The sequence below is a fragment of the Acinonyx jubatus genome, chromosome C1 (assembly GCF_027475565.1).
Source record: "Acinonyx jubatus isolate Ajub_Pintada_27869175 chromosome C1, VMU_Ajub_asm_v1.0, whole genome shotgun sequence".
Classification (NCBI taxonomy): Eukaryota; Metazoa; Chordata; class Mammalia; order Carnivora; family Felidae; genus Acinonyx; species Acinonyx jubatus.
Window position 1 is genome coordinate 114,808,338 of NC_069381.1, and position 10,612 is coordinate 114,818,949.

Sequence of the window (10,612 nt, forward strand, 5' to 3'; positions counted from 1 at the left end):
TTAGGTTGATGTTTTTTACCTTAATTTTTACTAATTTTGCTTTATTTGCTTGTAATTTCTTGGTGCCTCTTTGTCCCTTTAATTACAACATTTATCGCCTTGTTTTATCCTTACTCGTTATCAGCATATAGCTAGGTTTGGTTTTTAACGCAATTTGACTTTTTGTCTTTCTTTGGGAGAATTCAGTCTGTTTCCTTTTCATCCTCCGGATTTTATTAATGTGCTCTTTATCTCCCCCCTCCACCCCCCACCCCCGTTTTAATTGGTGATTGATATCTACTTTTTAAAGTTCTGCTGATTAGTATCCACATTTCTCTGATAACTATTCTCACCTCTGAAATTTACCTTCTCTACAGCTTTACTCTTCCCCAAAATAACTTGTTTAAATCAGTATTTTTCAAACATTGAGTTCCAACCCACCAAAGAGTTGCAAAATTAATTTAGTGAATTGTGACTGAGATAGGGAAACTGAAGGGACCCCATGAAGAACTGCCTTTTTTGCTCCTTTTCCTCTTCTATTCTTGCCGAGACCCCTACCCCCACTCTACACACACCTTACAGTATGTCCTCCTTGGAAAGGTCAAGGAGTTAATGATGTCTTTGGAGTTTTCCAGCCCAATGGCATCTAAGGAGTGACCAGGTGGGGTTGTCATGAACATTTTCCCAGACCACTGTGTAATAGGTCAACTTGTAAGGTATCAGAAAGCTTATTGTATATAAGTTCAGCTTAAACTCACCTTTCATGAATAGTTGAGATAAAAGGCTTATGTAGTTCCCTATTAGGGTTATCAGAAATTGCTAACCGCCCTATCTCACTTCTGTGACCTTGCCTGCTTGCTAAATAGATAACTTAGGAGGCAAAACGCTCCCCCACCCCCTCTACCAAGATCTGGCCTAGGCAAGACCAACATGTAAAAAGTCATGTACTCACTGCCCTACAGCATCTCAGGTGTCTAACTATGATTGGTCATTTTAAACCCTCTTAGGACAAAGACCTTTAAAATTTATGGGTTCCCGCCAAAACTAACGTCTGTGTGTCACAATATAATTGGCTACCATGAAATGCTGTAGATTGTAATTGGTTAACCAAATAATGATGTATTCTGACTTGCTAAAATCCATATAAGCCCACTGTTGCCTTTGTTCGGGGCCATTCTCTGCACTTTTCTCCTTAACATCAGGAGATCAGGTTTGGCCCGGCCGTGAATAAAATCTTGCCTCGCTTCTATTCGGCATCTGGTGGGTTTTTTTTGACATCACCCTGTTTCACACCGGTTGACCAAGACCTCTGGCTCCAGGGCATAAGTGACAGAAGGACACCAGCACACTTAACTTTGTACCTGGATGCCTGAGAAGACACATCACGGGCACCGAACCACAATCCTCAGTAAAAACCCCAGATCCCAAGCAAAGATGAGATGAGACTCCTTCTTTCCTTTCCTAGTCTCCTGGACACTCTGTCTGTATTTACACATTCTCTCTATGTCTTCGATGAAGTCGGCTGTTGCTTCCTACTGGCTTGAGTTTGATTTCTATCCTGCCAGTCAGCCTGCATCATGATCACTTTTCAAAGAAAAAAAAAGGAATTATGATAGAAAAATGTCAGAGAGCATTAAACATAGTAAGATACCTTGTTTCAAAAAAACCCACGCCTTTGATTAAATGTATGGCGTATGTGTGCATGCACTTGTGTGCTGGATTAGGATATAAAATGCATTTCTTTTCTTTTACTTTTTTAACATTTATTTATTTTTGAGAGACAGAACACAAGCAGGGGAAGGGCAGAGAGAGAGGGAGACACAGAATCCGAAGCAGGCTCCAGGCTCTGAGCTGTCAGCACAGAGCCCAAAGCAGGGCTTGAGCTCACAAACCGCGAGCATGACCTGAGCTGAAGTCAGATGCTCAACCAACTGAGCCACCCAGGTGCTCCTAAAATGCATTTCTTCTTCTTCTTCTTCTTTTTTTTTTTTAATGTTTATTTATTTTTGAGACAGAGGGAAACAGAGCATGAGTGGGGGAGGGGAAGAGAGAGAGGGAGACACAATCCGAAGCAGGCTCCAAGCTCTGAGCTGTCAGCACAGAGCCCGATGCAGGGCTTGAACTCACGAGCTGTGAGATCATGACCTGAGCCAAAGTCGGCCGCTTAACCGACTGAGCCACCCAGGCGCCCCTCTACTTTTTAAAATTAAGTGTTGAATTCCAGTAGCTAATATTTTATATTGGATGTTCAAATATGTGTTCAGATATGACAGCAAATTGACATTAAAATTTTTGTTTAAGGTTTATTTATTTTTGAGATAGAGATAGAGAGTGAGCGGGGGGGGGGGGGGAGGGGGCACAGAGATAGGGCAAGACAGAATCCAAAACAGGCCCCAGGCTCTGAGCTTCCAGCACAGAGTCTGATGTGGGGCTTGAACTCAGGAACGTGATATCATGACCCGAGCTGAAGTCAGATGCTTAACCAACTGAGCCACCCAGGTACCCCTTGACATTTTTAATAATGTCGCTATTCAGTTTTTGGATTCAGAGTTATACTAGCCTAAGAAAATGAACTTGGCAAACTTTTCTTATTCTCTGTTTTCTAAAACAAATAATATATAAGAGTGAACTATCCCTTGACAGTTTAGTAAAACTCCCTTATAAAACTGTTTGGGCAAGTGCTTTTTTGGAAGAAGTGTTTATTTGCTGTTTCATTTTCTTTAATGTTTATTGGTCTATTCCGATTTTCTCTTTCTACTTTCATCAACATTAGAAGTTTTATTTTTCTAGAAATTTATTCATTTTTTTGTGGGTTTTAAAATATTGGGGTATATTTGTTATAAAATGATTGTATAATTTAAACTTTTAGGGGTGCCTGGGTGGCTCAGTCAGTTAAGCGTCCGACTTTGGCTCAGGTCACGATCTCACTGTCCGTGGTTTTGAGCTCCGCGTTGGGCTCTGTGCTGACTGCTCAGAGCCTGGAGCCTGTTTCAGATTCTGTGTCTCCCTCTCTCTCTGACCCTCCCCCCGTTCATGCTCTGTCTCTCTCTGTCCCAAAAATAAATAAATGTTAAAAAAAAAAAACTTTTAAAAAGTATTTATTTTGAGGGGTGCCTGGGTGGCTCAGTCGGTTAGGTGTCTGACTTTGGCTCAAGTCATGATCTAGTGTGCAGTTTGTGAGTTCGAGCTCCACATCGAGTTGTAGGCTGTCAGCACAGAGCCTGCTTCAGATCATCTGTCCCATCTCTCTCTGCCCCTCCCCTGCTTGTGCACTCTCTTTCTCTCTCTCAAAAACAAATAAAAACATTAAGTGCACGCAGGGGAAGGGCAGAGAGAGAATCCCAAGCAGGCCCCATGCTGTCAGTGCAAAGCCCCACATGGAGCTCGATCCCACGAACTGAGAGATCATGGCCTGAGCCGATGTCAAGAGTTAGATGCTTAACTAACGAGCCACCCTCGTGCCCCAAATTATTTAATAATTTACATCTCATCTTTATCTTCAGTTATTTCTCCTTTCCCATTTTGTTTTCGTCTATTTTGCTTCTTTTTTCTTGTCTTTTTTTTTTTTTTTAGTATCTTGAGAAAAGTCTTACTCTTTTTGAAGAGCCACTTTGGGTTTTATTCATTTTCTCACCATTTTTGTTCTTAACTTTGTTTTCTACTCATTCTTAAGTGATAGAGGGTAGACAAGGGACTTATGTTTCTGCATCATTTGAGTCTTAAAACTGTATAATGTTATAAAAATTCAATGAGTTATAAAAATTTAAAAAAGAACTGATAGGGGAAACCTAATAGAACATTAAAAAATTTTAAGTCAATGAAATAAGTAGTGATGTTTTGCTTCCTAACACACAGTTATACCTTTTTACTTCTTTTTTTTTTAATTTTTTAATGTTTATTTATTTTTGAGACAGAGAGAGACAGAGCATGAATGGGGGAGGGTCAGAGAGAGAGGGAGACACAGAATCTGAAACAGGCTCCAGGCTCTGAGCCGTCAGCCCAGAGCCCGACGCGGGGCTCAAACTCACGAGCTGCAAGATCATGACCTGAGCTGAAGTCGGACGCTCAACTGACTGAGCCACCCAGGCGCCCCCTTTTTACTTCTTAATGTATTATTTGTACAAGCATAGTAATCACATTTTGAATCAATTAGCATAATGCACTAAGTGTTTAGATCACAGGAAAAAGAACAGAGCAGATGATACAAATTTAAGGTTAACTGTTGGGGAGGACTGAGGAATTAAAGATGGCCTCCGAGAGAGGTTTTATAGTTGTTTCAGGTCCCTATTTTTATTTTCCTTAAAAAATTTTTATTATGAAAATTTTCAAGCACATAGAAAAGAAGAGTATAATGAATACTCGTGAAACTAACACTTAAGATTTCACAGGTAACGTTTGGACACCATGTTTCATCTCTTTTTGTTGTTGTTGAAATACTTTAAGTAAGTTACAGGTATAATTTCTTTAAATAGTCTAGCAAGCGTCTCCAAAAAATAAAGATCTTTACTATACAACCATAATAAAATTGTTCCACTTAACACATTTAACAAGAATTAAAGGGATGCCTGGGTGGCTCAGTCGGTTAAGTGGCCGACTTCAGCTCAGGTCATGATCTTGCGGTCCGTGAGTTCAAGCCCCGCATCGGGCTCTGTGCTGACAGCTCACAGCCTGGAGCCTGCTTTGGATTCTGTGTCTCCCTCTGTCTCTAGCCCTCCCCCATTTGTGCTCTGTCTCTCTCTGTCTTTCAAAAATGAATAAATGTTAAGAAAAAAAATTTTTTAAAAAGAATTAAAAAACTACACTGCACGGGGTGCCTGGATCGCTCTGTCAGTTAAGCCTCTGACTTTGATTTTGGCTCGGGTCATGATCTCACGGTTCCTGAGTCCAAGCCCCACATCAGGCTCTGTGCTGATAGTGTGGAACCTGCTCAGGATTCTCTCCCTCCCTCTCTCTCTCTCTGCCTCTCCCCTGTTGTGCTCTCTCTCTCAAAAATAAATATTTAAAAAATTAAAAAAAATATACTGCTTGGTCCATATTCAGAATACTGTAATATTCCTGATATGGCTTCTAGAGTTGATTTTTTTATTATTATTTTTAAAGTTTATTTATTTAAGTAATCTCTATACCCAACGTGGGGCTCAAACTCATGACCCCAAGATCAGCAGTTGCAGGACTATGACTTGTTGAAGAGGTCAGGACAGTTCTCTTACAGAATTTCTCAACTTCTAGGTTCATCTGATTGTTTCCTCTTGATAATATCTATCTTGGTCCTTTCCCCCTGTAAATTGGAAGTTAGACTGAAATCTTGATTGGAGTTGATTTTAAATATTTTGACAAGAATTGTTTCATAGGTCATGCTGTTTGCTACATATTACACACCACACTGGGTGGTACACTATGTGTGGTTGTTGCCCCTTTTTACTGACAATGATTCTTTTGCAAAGGGCGGTAATAGTGTCCATTAGACAATTTTGTGTATTATGGGACCATAGTTTGACACGATGCAAATACAAAGTTTTCCATCAGACTTTTTAAACTAGTAGTTTTGGTATCTGCTGATAATTGTGTGAATTAACCATTTCATAAAAGCTGACAAAACGTAAACTTCATTTGCTCTAAATTAATTAGGTGGCATCGTTCTCCAAAGAGCTTTCCCTCATCACGTGGGAACGTTTCATTACCCAGAGATACATTTCTTACTGGGAAGGCAGGGTAAATGCTTAATTCTTTCCCTTTAATTAACAATTTTCTAATAATGGATTAATGGCAATCATCTCAACTTCGGGTGGTGGGGGCCCCTTTCAGTTTGCTCCTGGGTCCCTCTGACATAACCCCGTCTTTGAAGGCTTCTTTGCTTTTTTTCAATGTAAGTATTCCCAAGCGTGCCTTGTAGGTTCCCAGCTCCAAACCTGGAACCAGCCATTTCTCCAAGAGTCCCTGGTTTCCTTTTGTAAGCAATGGTATCTAGGAGTGGCTTGCTCTTTCGCCTCTCATTCTTTTGGTGCGCTCATTCCATCTCTCCAAACAAGAAGAGCACTTATAACTTTCGTTTATTTAGTGTTGCTGACACACAAGGAATTCTACATGCGTTAGTGTAACTAGTTTATGGAGAAGTTTCACACGCGAATTACGTGAAATGATTTTATTTCTTGCGTCATCCCCACCTTCCGCTGTGCCCTGATAAGCCTTCCCTCTCATGCCTAAATGATGTTTGAGGCACCTATCATTATATTTCCATCACTTTTGGTCAGTGAAACAACCCAGTCTGGTTTAACTCTTTTATTTTTCATATCTAATTCAAAGCAATCTTCCTCTTCATAGAGTAGGCTACTGGGACCTTGTGTGCAGCATGGTCTGCTAATTGACTTTCTCCTCCTTGTCCCACTTTTGGTTCTAGCTCTTTGGGTATTGGAGATGGAAAATAGAGGGTAAAAAGATGCAAACATCTTTTTTGAGGTAATTTCTTTCTTTATTGAGTTATAATTCACAGGTCATTAACTCTGTGTTTTAAAGTGTGCAATTCAGTAGTTTTTGGTATATTCACAAGGTTGCAACCATCACCCCTCATTCCAGAACATTTTCATCATGCCCCAAAGGAATGCCTCCAGTCCCCCAACCCTCCCTCTACCCTAGCCCTAGGCAACCAGTAATCTACCGTTTTCTGGACATTACATATAAAGGAAACCATACAATATGTGGCCTTTTATTTCTGCCTATTTTCAGTTAGCATAATGTTTTCACAGTTTTCTATTCGTGGCTCAATAATATTCCATTGTAATGATACATCACATCTTACTTGTCTATTCATTAGCTGGGGTGTTTCCACTCCTTAGCTACTATGCATACCGCTGCTACAAACCTTAGTGTACAATATTTTGTGTAGATAAATGCTTAACATTCTCTTGTGTATATACATAGGGCTAGAACTGCTGGATCATATGCTGACTCTCTGTTTAGCTTTTTGAGAAACTGCCATGCTGAGCGCTATTCAAAGCAATTGCATCATTTTACATACCCAGGGGTTCCAATTCTCCACATCCTCACCAGTTCTTGGTATTGTCCGTTGCTTTGTTTTGTTTTGAAATTACAGCCATTCTAGTGAGTGTGTGTAGTATCTCAATATGGTTTTCATTTGCATTTCCCTAACGACTATTATCTTTTCCTGGGCTCATTGGCCATTTGCACATTTCTTTGGAGAAATGTCTATTCAGATCATTTGCCCATTTTTAAATTAGGTTACTTGTCTTTTTAGTATTGAATTATAACAGTTCCTTACATATTCTGGATACTAGACATTTATCAGACATATGATTTGTGAATATTTTTTTCCATTCTCTGGGTTACCTTTTTTTTTCCTTTCTAGTGTCCTATGAAGCACAAAAGTTTAACATTTTAATGTAATTCAACTTATCTGTTTTTCCTTTTCTTGCCTGTTTTTGGTGTCATATCCAATAAACCATTGCTTAATCTGAGGAAAAGCAAATTAAGATTTATTCTTGGGGCACCTGGGTGGCTCAGTCGGTTAAGCATCTGACTCTTGACTTATCTCAGGTCATGATCTTATGGTTCATGAGTTCGACCCCTCATAGGGCTCTCTGCTATCGACATAGAGCCTGCTTCGGAACCTCTGTGCATCCCCCCCCCGCCCCCCCATGCTCTCTCTCTCTCTCAAACACAAATAAACATTAAAAAAAAAAGATTTATTCTTGTGCTTTCCTTCGAGAGTTTTTGTTTAGAGAGAGAGAGAGAGAGAGCACAAGTTGGGTAGAGGGACAGAGGGAGGGAGAGAGAGAATCTCAAGGATCAATGCTCAGCATGGAGCCCAACGCAGGGCTCGATCTCACAACCCCAGGATCACGACCTGAGCCGAAATCAAGAGTTGGATGCTCAACCAACTGATCCCCCCAGGTGCTCCTCCTTGTAGGGTTTTATAGTTTAGATCTTACATTTAGGTTTTCAACCTACTTAGAGTCCTTTTTTTTTTTTTTTTTTAAGTTTATTTATTTTTGAGATAGAGGGAGAGAATCCCAAGCAGGCTCCATGCTGTCAGCGCAGAACCCGATGTGGGGCTTGATCCCACAACAGCGAGATCATGACCTGAGCTGAAATCAAGAGTCACTTAACTGACTCAGCTACCCAGGGGCCCCAGGTTTTCCTTAATTTCTTTCAACAACGTTCAGTATTCGGAGTTCCCTCTGTCAGTGTGGAGCCTGCTTGGGATTTTTTCTCCCTCTCTCTCTCTGCCCCTCCCATGTTCTTTCTCTCTCTCAAAATAAGTAAAATAAACTTAAAAATACCAAAACAATGTTCAGTATACAAATCTTCTACTTCTTTTGTTAAATCAGTTCTTAAGCATTTTATTTTTTTAATGTTTATCTTTATTTTTGAGACAGAGAGGGACAGAGCATGAGTGGGGGAGGGCAGAGAGAGAGGGAGACACAGAATCCGAAGCAGGGTCCAGGCTCTGAGCTGTCAGCATAGAGCCCGACGCAGGGCTCGAACTCGTCAACCGCGAGATCATGACCTGAGCTGAAGTCGGACGCTCAACAGACTGAGCCAGTCAGGCTCCCCGTAAGTATTTTATTCTTGATGCTATTATAAATGGAATTGTTTTCTACTCAATTTTCACAACAAATGTCTTTTTACTTCACTAGGAGCAACTGGAATTCTCTGTCGGTTGCTGTTGCTGTACTTAGTAACGCTGACCGACCACAAGGCCTTCTGTGGGCAGTTATCCAAAGTGCGGATCTGTCATGGGACACACGTGTGAGCTCTGTGACACGTGTGTGTCATACTTGTGCAGGGGCCGTGCTAATCTCTGTATCGTTCTGGTTTTGCTATGTGTGCTGCTGAAGTGCCCCAGAGGTCTCCACAGAGCATGGTCTCTTGGTACAGGATATCAATCTCCAGTTCAGGGTTCCAACTTTGCCACTCACTGCCCAGTGGCAGGCCCCACTACCCCACTGCCTCTTTCTGGGTTTTCCTTCTTGCAGTATGCATCCTCTTTGGCGGGGGGGGGGGGGGGGGTTCCAGAGAGATGGCTCAAATACTGGTAGCTGCCAGTGTGTTTACTTGACGGTGGGGGTTTATTTTCCAGACGGTGTAACTTAGCAACAAGGTATGGTAATTAAGATGTGCATTAAGGCACAGGGATGAAAGAATAACCTAACGGAACGAAAAGAGAATCCAGAATATGTATCAAAAGTAGCGTTACCCACCTTTGGGAAAAGGACAGCATTGTCAATAAAAGGTTTCAAAACAATTGGTTGTCAATTTGGGAAAAAATAAAATTAGTTTCCTACCTCACACCACATATAAAAGTAAATTCTATGTGAGGGGTGCCTGGCCGGCTCAGTTGATAGAGCATGTGAAGCTTGATCTCAGGGTTATGAGTTCAAACCCTACATTGGGTGTGGAGTTTACTTAAAAACAAAAACATATCCAAAAAACACAAAATAAATTCTACGTGTGTAAAAGGCCTGAAGGTTGTAAAACCAACCAACCAAACAAAAATCCCCACCCACACTTAAAAAAAACTAGAGGGAACCAAAGGAGAATATCTTTATGACCTTAGGATGGGGACAGATTTGTTTTTAGAAGAAAAAACAATCGGGGCACCTGGATGGCTCAGTCAGTTGAATGTCCGACTCTTGATTTCTGCTTAGGTCATGATCCCAGAGTCGTGGGATTGAGCCCTGCGTCAGGCTCCACACTGAGGGGAGATTCTCTCTCTTTCTCTCTCTGCCTCTCTTCCCGGCTTGTGCTCTCGCTCTCTCTCTCTCAAAACAAAACAAACAAACAAACAAACAAACAACAAAATAGTAAGTGTACACCAAAAAGAAAGGATTGATAAACTCGCTCATAAAAAGATACCATGATAAAAAAGTAAAAAATCAAATTCCAGATGGAGAGAAGAAACTGCCGCATATAACCATGAAAAATTTATATCCTGACTATGGAAGGATTTCTAAAAATCAATAACAAAAAGACAAAGCTTGCCTGAAAAGTGGTTCAGGCAGAAAAGGAGACCCAAATCACCAGTGAACATGTGGAAAGACGCTCAGCCCCATGAGGAATCTGGGAAACAACTTAACACCATTAAGGAAATACCATTTGAGACTCTTAAAAATTCATAAAACATTACAAACTCTGAAAATACATAGTGCGAGTATTGGACACGCTCATAGTCTGCTGGTTATTTTTGAGATATGTTTGTCAGGTTGAAGACATGCATATGGTAAGACCTCGTAAATGTCACTAGAGAAACTCTTGCATATAAGCATCAATAGAGGGGTTTATAAAAATGTTTATATAGCAAGGTTAAAAAAAAACAAAAAAAACAACCCATGAGGCGCCTGGGTGGCTCAGTAGGTTAAGCGTCCAACTTCGGCTCAGGTCATGATCTCGCGGTCCATGAGTTCAAGCCCCACGACGGGCTCTGTGCTGACAGCTCAGAGCCTGGAGCCCGTTTCAGATTCTGTGTCTCCCTCTCTCTCTGACCCTCCCCTGTTCATGCTCTGTCTCAAAAATAAACGTTAAAAAAAAAAAATTAAAAAAACACCCAGCAAATAAAACAAAACTAAAATCCTGCAAACGCACTAGATGTCCATTAATAGGAGATTAGAGAAATGTC

The 10,612-nt window shown here is 40.8% G+C and overlaps 1 pseudogene; it reads right to left on the reverse strand.

Annotated features, from left to right (window-relative positions):
• Window positions 1-8,737: 8,737 nt before the first annotated feature.
• On the reverse strand, window positions 8,738-8,837 carry LOC113598351 (uncharacterized; annotated as a pseudogene).
• Window positions 8,838-10,612: the final 1,775 nt, after the last annotated feature.